Source organism: Myotis daubentonii, chromosome 15 (genome assembly GCF_963259705.1).
Source record: "Myotis daubentonii chromosome 15, mMyoDau2.1, whole genome shotgun sequence".
NCBI classification, from domain to species: domain Eukaryota; kingdom Metazoa; phylum Chordata; class Mammalia; order Chiroptera; family Vespertilionidae; genus Myotis; species Myotis daubentonii.
The window spans coordinates 41689602-41710079 of record NC_081854.1 but is presented as its reverse complement, the minus strand read 5'-3'; the positions used below and the strand labels follow the sequence as shown (position 1 = coordinate 41710079).

The following is a 20478-nucleotide window of genomic DNA, read 5'->3' as shown; positions in this document are numbered from 1 at the left end:
GGATGTAGGAAAGCCAAGGAGGACACAAGAGGGAGTTACCTAATGACCCAGGAGCCACCCACCCCCAACCCATCCCTGGGGCCTAGAACAGCCGTTGGGACGCCGTGCAGGGAAAGGCTGTGTAAGAAAGTACAAGTTGGACTATGATGTTGCCCAAGCCATTTGTGAATAGCAAAGTCGCAGTAGCAAGTAAGAAGTGAACATTAACTTAACAGAATCACGGCTCAAGGGGGCTGGGAGGTCAAGGAGCTGGGGAGGCAGCGGTACGTAAGGAGGGCATCGGGTGACGGGGGCGAACTCCCCCCGATGGGAAGCCAACAGGGGATGCCTCTTAGGAAGACTTGGCAACATGAGCACGTATGTAGAAGGAGAAATATATGCATTGCTTTTTGAAAAAGTGAAAGTCCTGAGTCTGGGGAGCAGGAAGTGGGGAGGAGGGAGCAGACAGAAGCCTGCTGTTGTTCATAACAGGGTCCTACTGGACTGTTTGCTTCTGTAGTTCAGGTGCAGGTATAATTTTGATTTAAAGATATAAAACTAGACTTATGCCCTAGCCAGTTTGGTTCAGTGGATAGAGCATTGGCCCGTGGACTCAAGGGTCCTGGGTGCGATTTTGGTCAAGGACACATGCCCGGGGTTGTGGGCTCAATCCCCAGTAGGGGGAGTGCAGGAGGTAGCCAATCAATGATTCTCATTATTGATGTTTCTATCTCTCTCTCCCTCTCCTTTCTTTTCTGAAATCAATAAAAATATATTTTAAAAAAATAAAAATATAAAACTAGACTTTTCAAAAAGGCATTTCAGGGCAGCAACTACATTGCCATGTTCATTCAGGTTAGGCAGCAAGGGCCTGCTCTCCGGGGCCTTCGTTGTTCCCTCCTTTCCCAAGCCACCTGCCCCTCCTAGCGGCTCCACCTCCGAGGGGCAGGAGCCACGAACCAGACTAGAGTCCAGCAGCTAAACCCAGAGCCAGTCCAGCCTGATGAGGAGATACAGGGTTCTATTTAGGACACACACACACTCTATCAGCTGTGCATCAACCCCCAAAATTATAGTGGCTGAAACAACCATCATTTCTATTTTTCACGAATCTGCAGATTGGCCAGGACTCACCTACCTGGCTTGGGTTGGGCTGGGCTGGGCTGATCTAGCCTGGGCTCACTCACGCTGGTAGGCTGGCAGAGCGCTGGCTGGTCTCAGGTGCCTCAGCTGGGATGACTCCCTTCCAGCAGGCTAACCTAAGTGTGTTCTTGTGACAGAGGCAGGATTCTAAGAAAGAGAGCAAATGAGTAAACGGCCTGAAGGCTGAGGCATAGGACAATCACACCATCACTTCTACCACATTCTATCCACCAAAGCAGATTGGCAGGGGAAGGGAGTGGGGGTACACGGACTCCATTTCTTTTTTTCTTTTTTTACTTCAGAGAAGAAGGGAGAAGGAGAGGGCGATAGAAACCTCAGTGATGAAAGAGAATCACTGATCGGCTGCCTCCTGCACACTCCCAGTTGGGGATTGAGTTCGCCAACCGGGCATGTGCTCTTGATCGGACTGGAACCTGGGACCCTTCAGTCCGCAGGCCGACGCTCTATTCTTGATGAAAGGAGCTGCAGAGCATCATTGCAAAAGGCACGGATGGGGTGTGCATGTGAAGAATCGGGGCCACTTTTGCAACCAATCTATTACACCCACACAGAGCATTCTTCTCCCCAAAGTGGCCAGGCCTGACCGGAGGCCCAGGGGACACCGCACTGGACCACCTGCTCCAGCCGGACCACTTCCCTGCAAGCAGGGCTGGGCCACAGGGGCCTCTGAGGCATTCCACGCAACCCCCACATCCTGGAGATGAGGAAACAAGGTCTCACGGGGGAGGCAGCTGGCCCCAGGCCACACGCCCAACTTCCCCCTCCTCCTGTGAATCCAGCCTCTCTGTCCTCTGAGAACGTGGGGAGGGACAATGAGCCGCCACCAAGAGTGAGTCACAGATGTTCTAGTCAAGAGGAGGTGGAAGGAAAGTAGGACTGAGTTTAGGCCACAGGAAAAGGGAGACAGACAAAAGCAGAAACAGGAATGAATTACTCTGGTGAATTCCATTAGCCCAGGGTCTGTATTTCTGAGTAAAATTTCACCCACCGCCTCTGTTCTATATGCGGAAAGACAACGCTAGACCCGGGGCACCTGAATAGCACAGGACCCCCCCTTGGCCACATCGGTGGAGTTGGTCTCATCAGGGAAGTGCTCTGGGTCAGAATGCTCGCGCCCTTGGCTACCCTTCAGTGCAAGTCCTCGCTGTAAAGGACTCCGTTTCTCCAGCCCGTGACTCTGGGCGTGGCCTTGGGACGTGTTCTCACCTAGGGATGTGCCTGTGCCTTGAGGCTTGTCCTCTCTCCGAGTCGTGTAAACACCCCCAGCCTCCTATAGGAGGTGCTGCCGAGGTCCCCAGCATGTGAGACCAGCTGGCCCCAGGCACATCAGTCAGCCCAGAAGCCCAGCCACCACACAGAATCTTGAGAAAGATTCAATGTTTGCTTTAAGCCACTAAGCTCGGGGGTAGTTGGTTACACAGCAAAAGCTAATCTCCGCAGCAGCATGGGAACGGCCCGTGTCTGCAAATGGCCTGTCAGGAGCCAGATGGATTCCAACCCAAAGCCTCCTCTGGGGGTGGCTCCGGTGACTCAGCTCTCAGAAGGAAGCTCCAGCCCAGGTCAGGGGTCTCCGGGGACAACTTTCTGGAATTCAGTGCTAATCAAGATGTTCTTTTTTTCCTCGGCCACACTTGCATTATTCTATAAAACCTTTTAGTATACAAATTGTAATGGCAGACTCATGTAGTGGCCCCCAGATGACCATTACTCAGTTGCAAAAATCATCAGCCCTGGCCGGGTAGCTCAGTTGGTTAGAGCGTCATCCAGATACATCAAGGTTGTGGGTTTGATCCTGGACAGGGCACATACAAGAAGCATAAATAAGTGGAACCACAAAGCTATGTTCCCCTCCCTCTCTCACTCTCCCGCTCTCCCTTCCTCTCTTCCTAAAATCAATTTTTAAAAAAATCAATCCTCTGACATTCCTGTTTCACCCATCCCCCCAATTTTTTCCCTAGAGTATTTTTTTAATATATTTTTATTGATTTCAGAGAGGAAGGAGAGGGAGAGAGAAACATCAATGATGAGAGAATCATCAATCAGCTGCCTCCTACACACCCCCTACTAGAGATCGAGCCTGCAACCCGGGCATGTGCCCTTGACCAGAATCGAACCTGGGACCCTTCAGTCCACAGGCTGACGCTCTATCCACTGAGCCAAACCGGCGAGGGCTCCCTAGAGTATTTTAAAGCAACTTTCAGACATTCCATTTTACCAGTATGTAAGGATTTTTGTTTTTTTGTTTTGTTTTGTTTTGTTTTGTTTAAATATATTTTTATTGGGTCCGCAGGCCGACGCTCTATCCACTGAGCCAAACCAGCTAGGGCAGGATTTTTAAAAAATATATAATCACACTACTATTATTGCACATTCTCAAGACAATAATTCCTTATATCATCTAATATAAGAACCCATGTTCAATTTTCCCTGATTACTTTAAAAAATGTCCTTTTTTAAAGCTGCTTTTGTTTGAATTGTGGACGAAAAAGGGGCCACATACTAAACCTGACAAGCTCAGGGGAGGCCTGCAGAATGGGCCCTACAAACTCAGAAACCGAGAGTAACCACATGAAATGGTCTAAACATAACAATTTCTAACTAAAAGCAGGTCATGCAGGTAGTCACACCTGGGCATGCAGTTCCCTTGACGAAGGTCAACCTTTACCTTAAGTGAACCTTGTGTCTTGTCTTTTTGCAACTAAGATAACATACTTCTGAAATGTCTGCGTAATCTCCTCCTCCAATCACCAGACCTCAGACCCCTTCATTGTTATCTTGTTCCTCGCGTTCCACCTCTACGTGCTGTAAATGTCAATCATTAACTGCCCGCACCCACCAGTGTAAAAGAAGTGTTGTTTTTCTCTCTTTTGCCTTTTTATCCAACCTCAGAGATTTCCCTGCTTTGCTGTCTCCTGCCCCCTTAACCTACCACCAATGGACTCCATATTAACCCCTCCTCCTTTTGTCTCCTCCTTGTATTCTAATATATAAAATAAGCTTCAGCCCTAGCCAATTTGGCTCAGTGGCTAGTGTCGGCCTGCGGACTGAAGGGTCTTGGGTTCGATTCTGTTCAAGGGCACATGCCTGGGTTGTGGGCTCGATCCCCTGTAGGAGGTGTGCAGAAGGCAGCTGATCAATGATTCTCTCTTATCATTGATGTTTCTATCATTCCTTCTCCCTTTCTCTCTGAAATCAATAAAAAAATATTTTAAAAAATAATAATAAAATAAGCTGTAAAACTGCCATTCTCTGGAGCGTTTTCTCAATCCTGGCAATTATCAGATTGACTCAAATAAACCTAAAAAAAACCTCTGCAAGTTTGGACATCCTATCTAATAATAGACAAACATGGTAATTGACCGTACCTTTGCTATGCCTCCCATGGGCTAATCAGCGTGATATGCAAATTAACCGCCAACAAAGATGGTGGCTAATTTGCATACTGCAGGCAGGGTGGGACAGCGCCATCCCACCTGCGCTGCCACCATCCGGACCTGCTATCTGCAACCTGGGGTGGCAGGCGTCTGTGTGCGACCTGACCCAGGGCAGCTGGGTGGGGCAGCAGCGATCGGCCAGCCCACCCGGCCTCCATCTGGGCATCTTGTGTGCGACCCGCCCAGGGCATCCCGTGTGCAACCCGACCCAGGGCGGCCGGGTGGGGCAGCAGCGATTGGCCGGCCCGCCCAGGAGTCCCGTGTGTGACCCGCCCAGGGCGTCCTGTGTGCGACCCAATCTGGGGCGGTGCCCCAACCCCCGGATCAGCCCTGCCGTGTGTGCGACCTGGGGAGGCGGGGCAGGCACCAAGGGATCGGGCCTGCCATCTGCCACCTGGGGAGCGGGCCTAAGCCAGCAGGTGGTTATCTCCCGAGGGGTCCCAGACTGTGAGAGGGCACAAGTGGGGCTGAGGGACATCCCCCCATCCCTCCTCCCCCGCCAGTGCACAAATTTTTGTGCACCAGGCCTCTAGTTTCTGATAACAGAATCAAGAGCCCCACAAGGTGGCTCACCTAGTGCCCTTGATTGATGTCTTTTACATCTTTTTCCTTAAAAAAAATTAATATATAGTTCAATGCCATAAAATTCAGCATTTAAAGCATGCAATATAGTGTGTGTGTGGGGGGGTTGTGTGTGTTTTTTTAATTTATTCAGAAAGTTGTGCAACAATCACCACAATCTAATTCCAGAATGGTTTCATCACCCCAAAAATAAACTCTGTATTCATTAGCAGTCACTATACACTGTTCCCCAGTCCCTGGCAACCAACCACTAACCTGCTCTATGGGTTTGCCTGTTCTGGACATTTCATACAAATGCAGTCATATGATTTGTGATCCTTTATGACTTACTCTTTCATTTAGCATAATGTTTTCATTCATCTTGTAGCATATTATAAACTGAATGTTTGCATCTCCCCCACACATTCACAGGTCAAACCCCTAGCTCCCAATGTGATGGTATTTGGCAAGGGGAACTTTGGGAGATAATCAGTGTTGGATGAAGTCATGGGGGTGGGGCCCTCATGATGGGATTAGTGCCTTTAAGAAGGGCTTGCTGTCTCTCTCTGCTCCCACAGAGGTCATGTGACCACACAGAGAAAGTAGCCTTCTGCAACCCAAGGGGAGAGTCCACACAAAACCGACCGTGTGGCTCACACAGACATGGGGTATCCAACTGAGAGAACAAAACTGCTCTAAGAACATGGAGACAGAGGACAGGAGCAGGTGAATGGCATCCATATTCAAGGTCAAACTGAGCAAGTCTGTGTTCTCTGGCTTCTGTATGATTTCCTTGCATTAGTCGTACTGAAAAAAAAAAATTCCCTGGACCAGATGCTTCAAAGCTGAAGGCCCAAGACCAGTGAAGAAAGCCTGGAAGATATTTGCATCAAATCACCTATATCTATGCCCTCCTCAGCCAGGTCCCGTCCACTGTCATGGGGTATATTTCTTGGGATCAGAGAGGAGGGTAAAATCTTCCCCAACTTCCCTGAACTTCTCCTCCTCCCACTCCAGCGCTACTCACTGGTTCCGCTGTGCCCAGACACATGGTGCATCAAAGTCCACCTCCAATAAAGGTTCTTGATCTTGTCCTCAGAGGCTTTCATGTCCACTCCCAGAATCTTGTAGTAATCTTTCCTCTTTTTATTTTCACTTATTGAGTTGAGAGAGAGAGAGAGAGAGAGAGAGAGAGAGAGAGAGAGAGAGGAAGAGGAAGAGGGGAAGGGAGAGAGAAACATGGATTTACTGTTCTACTTTTATATGTATTCACTGGTGGCTTCCTGGCCAGGGCTAGTGATCTTTCCTTTTACCCTTCTTCCGTTCCAGCTGTGCATTTTTTAGTTGCTCCTGTTCGTGTGTTTTCTCCGCCCAATACATGTTTTCATAGGCCTCCTGCTTCTTCAGATCCTTGATCATGTACCTCAGTGTCCATGTAGCACTGAGCTCGTCTCCAGAAGGCTTTCACACACATGCCACCGAGCTTCCCTGCATCTGTGCAGTCTTCTATTGCATCATATGGTTCCCTAAGCTTGGAATGAACTGTACCCGAGTAGAATGTAGCATTTGTTTTTATAGTGTTGGGGGTCTATCCCCAGGACTTTGATGGACTGCTCCTTTGCTAGCTTGCAATTCCCTTCTTTAAATGCTTCATTCCCATCTCTCTTTGCTTTAAGTGTTTTGGCATTTCTGCAAGCCACACAGGCCTTCTCGTGGTCAGGAGCCATCCTGAGAGCCTGTACAAAAACCTGAACCATCTTCTCAATACGGCCTTCGTAATATAGGCAAAGACCTCGGACATACAGAGCATCCACGTTGGTGGATCCACTTGTAAAAATGTCACCGGCCACCAACTGTGCTTCTGGAGAATGACCCAGCATGGCTAAATATTCTGCTTGGAGGATTTTGAAGCAATGGCAGGCAGGGGGAAATTTTAGGGCACAGGTCTATGCAAAGAGCAATCTTCCAAAAATCCCACTTCTCTAAATCCATTTCAGCTATTTTTTCCTAGTCTTTGACTGCATTAGCGTTCCCAAACTCCTGCCATGCCTGAGCATTTTTGTGATCCAGTTCTAGGGTTCTCTGGAAACTGACAAGCTGCTATTGCCACTCCCTAGACATAGGTGGCATTTGCCCTCTGGTAGACTTCCCCACCCAGCTGTCATCCAACCCTACTGACTACTGTGCATCTCCAAGGGCTTCCTAGAACTTGCTGAGCATCATCAAGGTGCTCAATTCCCATAACATGGCTGTGGTTCTTACATAATAGTTATAAGTTTCATTGTAATCTTTCTTGGCATGATATGCATTTCCTTGTTCTTTGAAAGACTGCTTCTTTGTCATCCAGCAGCTCTGACTTGATCACCACCATGACCACAATGCACCCCATGGCCACTATCTTACCACCAGGACCAGTACTCCATTCCTCTTTAGTATTGTCAAATAATATTCCATTGTATGGATATATCACATTTTCTCTATCCACTGGGCATTCAAGTTGTTTTCATATTTTGGCTATTATAAAAAATACTAGAGGCCCAGTGCACAAAATTCATGCACTGGGGGTGGGGGGGGGGTTGTCCCTTAGCCCAGCCTGCACCCTCTCCAATCTGGGATTCCTCGGGGGATGTCTGACTGCTGGTTTAGGCCTGATCCCTGTGGGATTTAGAGAAGTGGGATTTTTGGAAGGTTGCTCTTTGCATAGACCTGTGGGACTGGGCCTAAACTGGAAATTAGATATCCCCCTCACAATCCAGGACTGCTGGCTCCCAACCGCTCACCTGCCTGCCTGCCTGATTGCCCCTAACTGCTTCTTCCTGCCAGCCTAATCACCCCCTAACCACTCCCCTGCCAGCCTGATCGACACCCAACTGCTCCCTTGCTGACCCGATCGCCCCCAACTGCCCTCCCCTGCCAGCCCAGTTGCCCCTAACTTCCCTCCCCTGCAGGCTGGTCACCCCTAACTGCCCTCCCCTGCTGGCCTGATCGCCCACAACTGCCCTCCCCTGCCGGCCATCTTGTGTGAGGGTGTGGCAGTCAATTTGCATATTCCCTCCTTATTATATAGGATTGCTATCAACATTTGAGAATCAGATGTTGTGTGGACATGTTTTAAATTCTCTTGGTATATGCCTAGGAATGGGGTTTCTGGGTCACATGGTTGCTCTATGTTTAACTTTTTGAGGAACTGCCAGTCTGTCTTCCAAAGCAGGTATACTGTTTTATATTTTCATCCGCAGTGTATGAGGGCTCCGATTTCTCCACATCCTCGCCAACACTTGTTATTATCTACCATTTTTGTCATACCCATCGTAGTGGGTGTGAATGGTATTTCATTGTGGTTTGATCTTCATTTTCCTGGTGCCTAATAACGTTGAGCATCCTTTCATGGGCTTATGAGCCATTTGTGTATCTTCTTTGGAGAAATATCTATTCAAATCCTTTTCCCAAATTTAACTGGCTTATCTTTTTATTTTTGAATTGTAAGAGTTCTTTGTATATTCTGGGTACTAGGCTCTTTTCAGATACATGATTTGTAAATATTTTCTCCCATTTTGTGGGTTGTCTTTTCACTTTCTTGATAGTGTCCCTTGATGTACAAAATTTTTTAAGTTTGATGAAGTCCAATTTATATTTTTCTTCTCTTTTTGGTGGCTTGTGCTTTTGGTGACATATCTCAGAAGTCATTGTCAATCCAAGGCCACAAATACATGCTTTTTTACTCTAAGAGTCTCATAGTTTCAGCTCTTATACCTAGATCTTTGATCCCTTTGGAATTAATTTATGATTATGGGGTGAGATACAAGCCTAACTTCATTCTTTGCATGTGGATATCCAGTTGTCCCAGCACCACTCTTTGAAAAGACTTCTTTTCCCCCATGAAATGCTCTCGGTTCACCAAAAATCAGTTGACCACAGAGGCATAAACAGATATGAATTTATTTCTGAATTCTCAATTCTATTCCATTGTTCTATGTGTCTACTTTATGCCAATACCATACTGTCTTGATTTCTGTAGCTTTGCAGTGTTTTGAATTCTTAAGACTTTTTAATATATAATAATTTACTTTTCCTTTTTGTTGTTGTTGAAGAAACTGGGTCACTTGTCCATGGACTCCCCAGATTCTGGATTTGGTGGGTTACATCACTGGCATGTCATTTAACATATTTATCTCTGTATTTCTAATATTCAGATTGAGAAGCTTCACTGGGCTCAGGTATAATTTTCCCAGGAGGTATTGCCTTACATCAGGAGGCACAGAATGTCTGCTTGTCCCACTTTAGTGAGCTTATGTCTGCTCTTTCTTGCTGATCCACCCACTATGAACTTCTCCATCAACCTTCACCTGTCATCAGACACTGATGACTATGGCCTCGATCCAGTATTTCATTAGGTGATGACTTTCTAACTCTCTCTTTCCTTTTACATGTGTTACTGTGATTCTTCTATAACAGAATTTTCCTCCCTCATCTATTTTCCTATCTTAGATCAGGATAGAAGCTTGATTCTTTCCATTCACTTACCAGCTAGCAAATGAGTTGTTCTGTAGCATCCTCTAAAGGTAATCAATAACGTTTTCCAGTATAATTTTGAATTCATTCACTCTTTAATTTTTATATTTCAATCCATTGAAATTACTTTGAAGTCAGGTTTATTAAGGTATAATGGATGTACATTAAAGTTCACACTCTTGTCCTAGCTCGTTCGGCTCTGGATAGAGCATCAATCAGCCTTCAGACTGAAGGGTCCCGGGTTCGATTCCAGTCAAGGGCACATACCTGGTTGCAGGCTCCTCCCACATCCGACCTGGTTGGGGCGCATGCAGGAGGCAATCAATGGATGTGCCTCTCTCACATTGATATTTCTGTCTTTCCCTCTCTCTTCCACTCTCCCTAAAAATCAATGGGAAAATATCCTCAAGTGAGAATTTTTAAAAGTTCACTCTTCAGCTGTACAGTTTGATGAGTTTCAACAGATATTTACACCAACACCTTATTAAGACACAGAACATTTCTATCGCCCCCAAATGTTCCCTTGTGTCCCTTCCCCACCCCACACTTCTGACAATCACTCATCTAATTCCTTTTCCTAGAGTTTTATCTTTTCCATATATAAAAAGATGGGACCATAGAGTACGTCCTCACTTCTGCCCTGTCTTCTTTCACTTGACAAAGGCGTTAGGAGCCCATCCATGTTGCTGAGTGTATCATAGTCTGTTCCTGCTATTGCTGAATAGCATTCCGTTGCACCAGGGTTTTTCAAGTGTGAGTAGGGCTGCCACCCACTTCTGCATGGAGGTGTTCTGAGGACATATGTTTCATTTCTCTCAGGTAACCTAGGTGCAAGTCCCTGGAGCTTTAACAATAAGAAACTGCCAAGCTGTTTTCCTAAGTGGCTGTTTGTTATGGTTTGGGCTACTCCGATTACTTCATCACTTGGCTAGTGGGAGTTCCTTCCCGTCAGTTCCTGTGCTGTTGACATGAGTCCAGTCGTCTTCAATAGCTTCCTTGCTTTCAGGTATGCCTGGAGGTTCCGCGCTTCTCTCGTCTATTTTCTGTCTCCGACTTGAAATCGGCTCCTTTTCCAAATAACCCTTTCAGTGGGAAATGGAACTTAGAAACCACAGCCTGAATACTAAGTCTCGTTACTCCTCAGGTGTCAGTGTGCATGGGCCTTTCAGCGCTAGGAAATTTATATTTTTTAGAAATAGGAAAGTAAGTCATTTGTTTGTACATAAATCATTAGAATTATAAGGTTTTTAAAAACATCTTTAGGTTATTATTTGCATCTCTTTTGTCTTGTGCTGAAAATCTTATTTCCTAATGACACTGAGATGATTATCTTTCTCTGTGTACAGTAGTTTCAAATGGTAACAGTAATATAACTTCACCATAAGACAAGTCTGTAAGATTTCTCTGTGGTTCTTTTTATGTTAGGTTATATTCCCACTGGGAATATATAGTCAAAAGATCTTATATTTTCAGCTCTCACCAGGTAACTCAGTTGGTTATAGAGTGTTGAACCAATACATTGAGGTTGTGAGTTCGATCCCCTATTAGGGCACTTACAAGAAGCAACCAATGAATGCATAAATAAATGGAACACCAAATCGATGTATCTCTCTCTCTAATTAATCAATAAAAAAATTTTAAAGATCTTATATTTCCATTTCTCTCTTATTTTTAGGGATGTTAATTTGTTGTGTGTTTTAATTATATAAAGCCCTCATATCATGCCAAATTAAAAACTATCAAAGGTATGTTCACAAAGGTCTAGCTTCTAGTCCCTATCTTTCTCCCGTGTTTCTCCCTCCCTGATAAACATTTTTATTAGTTTTTTGTTTATTCTTGCATTCTTTATGTTTTGAAATAGAAACGTAATTTTTATAGTTCCTTTCTTTTTGCCTGTAAAAGGTAGCCTGTTGCACATTTTACGCGTTGCTGTTTAAATGTTTTAAAATAAAACATGGATACATAACCCAAAACAAATGTATGGTTACATACATTGTTATAAGAAAATCACACCTTATAACTACCACCCAATGAAGAAACAGAACCTGGCCTGCGTCCCCAAAAGGCCCTCCCTCCCTAAGCCCCATCCCCATCACAGCTCCCAAAAGTAAGCATCGCCTGGCTGGGCTTCTGTCTGGTTTTATCAACCAAGCGTACATCCCTCGACACTACAGTTCAGCTGTTACCTTTGTCTGTTTTTAAAATTTCATTTGTCCTTTGCATCTCTCTTAACCTATGAGGTTTCCTCTCATCCTGTTCTTTCCCTTACAACTCATCTGTTGAGGGACCCGGGACATCTGGCACGTAGCGTGGCCCATCTGGGCTCTGGTGGTCGCACACTGACCGTGCGATTCAGCACGTCCCTCTGTCCTCTCTATTTCTGCACATGGCGGTTGGATCAGATTCAAGTTCAAACCCCTTGTCTCCAGGGTGGTGCTAGGTTCTTTCAACAGGAGACAGGTAACGTCTGGTGTTTCACTCTCTTCTGCTGTTGGCAGCCACTGACGCTTAGAGCCCAGACCCATTAATTCATCAAGGGCTGCCGACTGATCTCCCCCCTCACCTTGCCTTCTGACCAAGCCTTTTCGCACCGGGCAAGCAGAGGCAGCCACAGACCCAGAGCTTTGCTAAGGTGTCTGACGCGAACGAAACATTGTGCTTCCCTCCCACATCTGACCTCTCTCTGGAATGACAGGTTCTGGGCTCGTGTGGTGTGTTCTCAAACACCTGCTTCTCAGAAAAGGATGGGCCGGGTTCCAGGCCGGCACTGCCTTACACCTCCTTCTCCTTGCAGCAATGGTGAGCGTTAACCCTCCCATTTTCTCAGGAAAGCCACCCAAGCAGTTTCATCAAGCAAGACCCACTCATGCCTGGGTGCGCGGGCCAAACGCTTGCAGCAGGCAGGATGCTCCTGGCAGGAGCCACACTCCGGGATCCGAGTCACCACATCCGGGAGGCTTGGCGCCCACACCAGATGCCTGGGGCATCCCCCAGGCTGGGGTATTGTCTTCCGTGAAGCAAAACATGAAAACCTGCCCAGTGCTACAGACAATAGAAGCATGAAACAGCAGGACGCCTTACTCAGCATTTCCTAGCCCAGAGCCAGCTGTCTAACAACACTTTTCAGGCCATATCTACGTATCTGTTTTTTAAATATATTTTTATTGCTTTGAGAGAGGAAAGGACAGAGAGAGAGATAGAAACATCAATGATGAGAGAGAAGCATTGATCGGTAACCTCCTGCACGCCCCCTACTGGGGATCGAGCCCGCAACCTGGGCATGTGCCCTGACCAGGAATCAAACCATGACCTCCTGGTTCATAGGTCGACGCTCAACCACTGAGCTACACTGGCCAGGCTCAACTTTTTATTTAAATTGATTTGCAAAAAAACCCACAACTTTATAACACTTTCATTAAGAGAAAAACAGTTCGGCTTTCCTTGCTGATAGAGCTCTCTTAAAACCCCCTGGACTTCCTGTAGGATGCATGGCCAGCATCACCCCCACAGGGTATCACAGTGCCAGAAGGCATGGATGCTGTTTGCTCAGAGGAAATGGCATTATGACAGGAAACACAGTGGCTATGGTGGGCAGACCAAGCCGACTTTCCACAAAAAGGTTAAAACTACAAAGAAGATTGGGCCTGACTGGTTTGGCTCAGTGGATAGAGCGTCAGCCTGCGGACTGAAGGGTCCCAAGTTCGAATCCAGTCAAGGGCATGTACCTTGGTTGTGGGCACGTCCCCAGCCGGGGGTGTGCAGGAGGCAGCTGATTGATGTTTCTTTCTCATCGATGTTTCTAACTCTCTATTCCTCTCCCTTCCTCTCTGTAAAAAATCAATGAAATATATTTTTAAAAATTAAAGAGAGAGAGAGAGAGAGAGAGAGAGAGAGAAACACAGTTTTCACTTACCAAGATGAGAAGGAAACCTCAAGGAAAGTTAAATAATGAAATTAAATTCTAGCCAGAAAGCTTTGCCTGCTGATGGCTCTGAGCTAGGGATTTGCTCTTTTTTGAAAAGACATGTTAGCAAAGGTTAAAGGAGTGTTAAAACACAGTAGCACAGACTGTCTTTGTCCCAGAGCAGTTCTCAGAAGAGGTGGATCTCTTCTCCAGGGGACATCTGCAATGTCTAGACACATTTTCATCTGTCACAGCTGGGGGCAGAGGCCAGGATGCTGTAAACACTCTACCAAGCCCAGGGCGGCCCCCCCACAACAAGGAACATTTTGGCCCCAAATGTCAATAGTGCTGAGGCTGAGAACCCGTGTTTTAGAGCATTAAGAAGGGTCGGAAAAGAACTGAAAAATAACTTCCTCCGTCTGGGATTCCATGTTATTTGATGCAGGATCCGGGTACTAGGTAACACCACCCATTAGCCAGGGCGCCTGACCCACACTCAGAGGCAACTGTCTACAGACGAGATGTGGTGGAACCAAGGGTGACACCAGCCACTGGTGCTGAAAGAACGCTGTTACCGGAAGGCTGATCCCAGGGACGTCCACGGGCCCGGGGCAGTGAGCCAGGGCAGTGAGCCAGGACAGGGGGAACAGGGAAACGGAGGCAGAGAGCCGAGCAAACTACAGCAGACACAGACGGTCACCGCCCCAGAGTTAACCTCTAGGCCTCAGCTGTATGTCAGCTCCAGACCCAGGAAAGCAGCAAAACCAGATGGATGACACTGGGACCAGCTGCAATGATAATGATCCCCTGCCCCGACACTGACCAATCAGTGGAGACCCCACCCTGAAGGAGCACTCCTAGAAAACTGATGCATGCTCTACTGAGACCCTCCCTTCCTGACACCTCCCCTGAGACTCCCTCCTGCACGAGAGGTAAAGACAGAGGACCCAGGGCGCTCTCTCCCGCTGGGGAGCAGCACCTGACACCCCCTCTCCCTTCTCCTTCCCCCACAGGCATGTACCTCCTGAACTCCAAAGGACCCAATAAGCCTTGCAATCAGGGGAGCGATGGGCAGGGGCAGCTCCTTGCAGGCTGGTCCCCTGAGCCTGTCCCCAGGGCCCCCTTTTCTCTGACTTCCCAGAGAGCTAAGGCAGCGCAGCCCAGGCGCTCCTGTGGCTTCTGCTGTGCTGAGCCCTGCTGTGTTTTACTGTCCCCAGCTCTAGTAAATGTTCCCTCACAGTTACCTGGAAATTCTTCCTGTGAAATTTTTCCTGCATGAAGTCAAGAAGCCACACGCTACCGGCTGGTCCTGGGCAGACTTGCCAAGAGCCAGGTCCCCTTTCCGGTAACATCAGTGCTAGTCCCGCTGCCATCCTGACAGTTAACGTTTATTAAGCACCTACTATGTGCAGTCACTGTGCTGAGAACTAGTAAGTCACTATTCCAGCGAGAGGCACACAGGCCGGTGGGGGAGGCAAGGAGGTAAATAAATGAGTAGAAAACGGTATCGTGAGAAAGTGTGTGCAGCCACTGGGGAGATGAGAAGCCACTGAGCAGGGGGCCAGGGGGTGGGCTGGGGGTCGGAAACAGAGAAGGTCTCCCAGGGGAGGTGATGCCTTGGTTCTCAACCCTCCCAATGAGCTCCCACCGGCGGGAAGCAGAGGTCATTCAAAACCAGCGCCCGGCGCCTGGCAGAGGGCACGAGTCCAGACCCCATTCACACTAATCTGTAGAATGGATAACAACCCATAAATATACACTAAAATAATTTTAAAAAAAAGAAAAGCTATAATACTCATACAATATCCATGGCGTTGCTATGTACACGTGAAGAAAGAAAACTGGAAACAACCTGAATGCCAAACCACAGGAAAGCAGTTAGCGTAATCTGAGGACTGATTGCTGTTTTAAGGAGTGCTGACCATGTGGCAATGAGTTTGCAATCAGTGTAGCAAAATGACTACACCTTTTCTCCTGGTTGCAGCTGTGAGAATTAACCCTCCCATTCCTGGAGAAAAGCCAGGCTCAGAGAAGAGAGGAGAAAGGAGTCTTGTCCACCAATCGCATGGGAACTATTGAATGTCCTTATACACACTCCAAAAATTAAGTGTAACCCTTACCTCACACCATGCATAACTTGAAATGGACCACAACTTAACTGTAAAACCTAAAACTATAAAAATTCTAGAAGAAAACCTCAGGGAAATTCTTTGTGGTTTCGAGTTGGGAACATGTGCTTAGATATGACACCAAAAGCATAAAACAATTTTTTAAAAATGAGGCTGGACCCTAACCGGTTTGGCTCGGTGGATAGAGTGTCAGCCTGCGGACCGAAGGGTCCCGGGTTCGATTCCGGTCAAGGGCACATGCCCGGTTGTGGGCTTGATCCCCAGTAGGGGGTGTGCAAGAGGCAGCCAATCCATGATTCTCTCTCATCATGGATGTTTCTATCTCTCTCTCCCTCTCCCTTCCTATCTGAAATCAATAAACATATATTTTAACAAATGAGGCTGAGCAGTAGCAATAGGAACAAGTTAGAACAGCATATGCTGTTATCAGAGTATTCCTTTTATGGCTGTCATTTATTTATGACAAATGGTGTGGGTTTCCTACTGATAGAGCAACATAAAGTGTCCTTTTTAAAGAAACGTGGTTAGGTTTCTAAAATGTGAATGGCCCTATGGAACACACATGCAGGCAGGATACAGACTGAAGGTGGAGAGGTGGGTTCAAATCCTGCCTCTTCCTGGCCTTGGGCAGGGTGGGGATTCTCTTCTTGCTTCAGGTTCCTTGTCAGGAAAACGGCTTTATATGAAATTCCGACCTCAAAGGGTTATGTCGGGATTTACCGAGTTTCTATAGCGAAAGCTTAGAGCCGGAGCTGGCATGGGGTGTGCAGTAGCTCAGCGCAGTAGGTTCTCATTTAGCATCACCGATAGGGTCTTGGAAACTGCGACTTTAAGCGAAACGATGTCTATCGAAACCAGTGTTGCCGCGAGCTAATTCAAATAAACAACAGCTAAGTTCCCGCGGCATATTTCTGGTCACAGAAAATCACTACACTTCTAAAGAAAGACCAAAAACACCTCTAAGTATTAAACACTAACGTAAGTATGAACTATACACACATAATAAAGACTAATAAAAACAAGTAGGATAATTCTTTCCCAACCCGCTCATTCCAGTTCAGGGTCCCTGGGGGCCGGAGCCTCTCCGGGCAGCTCAAGCCGCAAGGCGGGAATCACCCCGGGACAGGAGGGGGCGCTCACACCCACACCCACACTCGCTTTTAATTTTGAATGATTTCCTTTATTGCTGTTGGTTGCTCTGTGAGGAGAATACTTGATTATGAAAGAAAGAAACCCAATGAGCAACTAGTCACATGGGCCCCCCCCCAATGCCCTGAAATAAACAACGGCTTCAAGCAGCTGATGTCCTTCTGAAGGGTCTGACCCCTGACCTTCAACCTCTGACCCCTGACAAGCAAAAGGACTCAAAAGTGGAAAAACAGAGTGTGTCATCCTAGCGCCATTCTCGGAAAAAAGGGGCAGCGGACCAAGGGACTCCAGCAGACCTCTGTGCCTGAAGGCTTCCGTGGGCCCACAGGATAAAAAAGACACAAAACAAGCGGAAAAGGAGGGAGGGAGAAGTCAGCAAGAACCTGGGGTCTTCGGCTCCTTGGACAGAAACCTCTGCAGAGGGCCATCCTTTCTATGCGGCAAAGCTAGTAACTGTCACCAAGGAAACAACCAACCTCATCCTTGGGAGAGAAAATCCGCGCAATCATCGATGAGGACTATGCGGCAATTCTAATGGAGCCAAAGGCACACCTGCCCGGTGACACAGTAATTCCGCGCCCAGGATTTAACCTGGAAAAATCAAAACGTATGTCCACATCTGGGTGCAGGGGGCCGACAGTCTGAACTGCATCACAAGAAAAAGAAAGTGTTGTGACTAGGTGTGGTGACGGATGTTAATTAGACTAACTGTGGTGATCGTTTCGCAACACACACAAATATCGAGTCATTATGCTGTAAACTTGAAACTAACGTGATGATAAATGCCGACTACACCTCAAGAAGAAAACGTAAATACATAGATACGTCCACAGAAAGAATGAACGAGAACGTGCATGGCTGTTCTATTCACATTGAAAAGAATAAGCAGTTCCAAAACCTGAAAACAACCCAAATGTTCATCAGTAGAAGAAAGGGTGTACAGACTGTGGTACAATCACACAATGGAATTCTACTCAGCAAAGAAGAGGAACAAACGACTGACCCATGCAACGTCGCTGAATCTCAAAACATTATGAGCAAGAGGCCAGACACAAGAGCACACCTATGCAATCCCATATATGTGAATGCAAAAACAGGCAAAAAAAAAAAACCTAAGCTATGGCGATAGGAATCAGAGCAGTGGTTGTCTGACATGGGCAGTGGTGGTAGGAACTGACTGGAAAGGGTCATGAGGGAACTTTCTAGGGTGATGGAAATGTCCTAGCTCTTGATTGGGATGGTTTTCCCATGGATATACTGGTCTATAATCATCAAAAACATCTAAACTGAGATGGGTAGTGTCCCCCCAAAGTCAAGTCCCCCCAGAATCTCAGAATATGAGACCTTATTTGGAGTGAGGTCAGACCCGATGAGGGTAGGCCCCAATCCAGTGATTGGTGTTCTTATGAGAAGAGCAAATGGTCAGACACAAGGAGAAATACCATGTGACAATCGAAACAAAGTGCCTGGCATGTCCACAAGCATGGAATGCCAGGGATTGCATGCAGCCACCAGAAGACAGAAGAGACGATTAAGGATCACCCCCTAGAGCAGTGGTTCTCAACCTTCCTCATGCCGCGGCCCTTTAATACAGTTCCTCATGTTGTGGTGACCCCCAACCATAACATTATTTTCGTTGCTACTTCATAACTGTAATGTTGCTACTGTGATGAATCGTAACGTAAATATCTGATATGTAGGATGTATTTTCATTGTTACAAATTGAACATCATTAAAGCATAGTGATTAATCACAAAAACAATATGTAATTATATATGTGTTTTCCGATGGTCTTAGGCGACCCCTGTGAAAGGGTGTTCGACCCCCAAAGGGGTCGCGACCCACAGGTTGAGACCCACTGCCCTAGAGCCTTCCAACAGATCGCAGCCCTGCTGACACCTCCAGACATGAGAGAATAAAATCTGTTCTTTTAAGCCACCAAGTTTATAGCGTTTTGTTACGACAGCCTTAGGAAACCAATATACCATCAAACAGCATGTTTAAAAACTGTTTTATTTTAACTAAGTCATCCTCCAATTTGGGTTGTTTTTGTGTTTTTTTTGGTGTGTGTGTGTGTGTGTGTGGTTTTGTTTTTTGTTTTTATTTAGTTTACTTTTGTTTTTTAGAGAGGAAGGAAGAGCGAAAGACACACAGAGAGAGAGAAACATTGATGGGCCCCGGCCAGCTATATCGAACCCATAACCCCGTATGTGCTCTAACTGGGAATCAAACTGCAACCAACCGAACCACACTGGCCAGGGCGTACTCCAATTTTTTAAAAACTGGAAACAGCAAGCTGGTGATGAAGGCTCCAAGGTGACTCTCGCTTTACCACATTTGAACACCTGAAGAAGAGCCAGCCTGCTGCTGTTCAGAATTCACAGAGTGGGAGACCTGGCACTTCCCAGTGGGGCCCTACCAGTGGCTCTCCCTTCACGCTCCACCGTGCAAAGCTGCTCCCTTTGCAAAAATGCCTCCTACAGGTCAGGGTTTGATTCCTGATCAGGACACATGCCCAGGTTGTGGGCTCAATCTCCAGTGTAGGGGCATGCAGGAGGCAGCCGATGGATGATTCTCTCTCATCATTGATGTTTCTAACTCTCCCTCTCCCTTCCTCTCAAAAATCAATAAAAATATATTTTTTAAAAGATCAATGGGATTTATTCCAGGAGTGCAAGATGGTTCAATATTAGGAAACTTAATATAACGTAATAATAGATCCTAGAAGATCCATAAATGTTGAATGAGCATTTGACAAAAGTCAACACCATTTCCTGAAAAAAAGTCAATAAAGCATCAATGAATAATTCTTTAACATGATAAAATATAAATCTCAGATAAAAGCCAGTAGTTTGCTTAACTGAAAAGCATCAGAAACATTCCCACAAAAGTCAGGAATAATACACATGTGCACACTTTCATTGTATAGGAGGTACTAGCCAATGCAATAAGATAAGCTAAAGAAAAAAGAGATGTAAGAATTGGGTGGGGAAAATATAATGTACAGCAGGTTAACAATTCTGTATTGTATATTTGAAAGTTACTAAGAGCAAATCTTAAAAGTTCTCATCACAAGAAAAACATTGTCATAATGTATGGAGATGGATATTAACTCAACTTATTATGGTGATCATTTCACAATATATACATATAAAAATCATTATATTGTATACCCAAAACCAATATAATGTGATATGTCAATTATATCTCAATAAAAATAAAGACTTGGACGGGAGGAGGTAAATTATTTCCACTTATAGATAATACGGTTCTAAGACTTGTACATCTAGAGAATCAACTGAGAGACGTCTACAAACAGCCAATTAGAAGAGACGCCACAAAAAAGTTAAGCACTTGTGAATAAACTTATCAAAAACTATGCAAGTTATATTGTAAAAAACTATGAACGATACTGAAGGACACAGAGGATTTAAACAAATGAAAAGACATACCATGTTCCTAGAGAAGAAGATTCAACATTATAAATATGTCCATTCTCTGAAGTTAATATGTAACTGTAAAACAATCCCCATACATTTCACAAAAGAGGATACTTAAATGTCCAATAAATACATTTTTAAAGCAGTGAAACATATTAGTCATTAGATAACTGAAAACTAAAATCACAATTACTTGCCACTATACA

The 20478-nt window shown here is 46.0% G+C and overlaps 1 protein-coding gene and 1 pseudogene across 1 annotated transcript in view; both read right to left on the bottom strand.

Moving 5' to 3' along the window:
• The window catches only part of IL34 (interleukin 34), a 56591-nt gene that overhangs the window by 11989 nt on the left and 24124 nt on the right, over nucleotides 1–20478 (bottom strand). The gene's annotated exons all lie outside the window — the stretch shown is intronic.
• LOC132216388 (dnaJ homolog subfamily C member 7-like) lies at nucleotides 6395–7553 on the bottom strand (annotated as a pseudogene).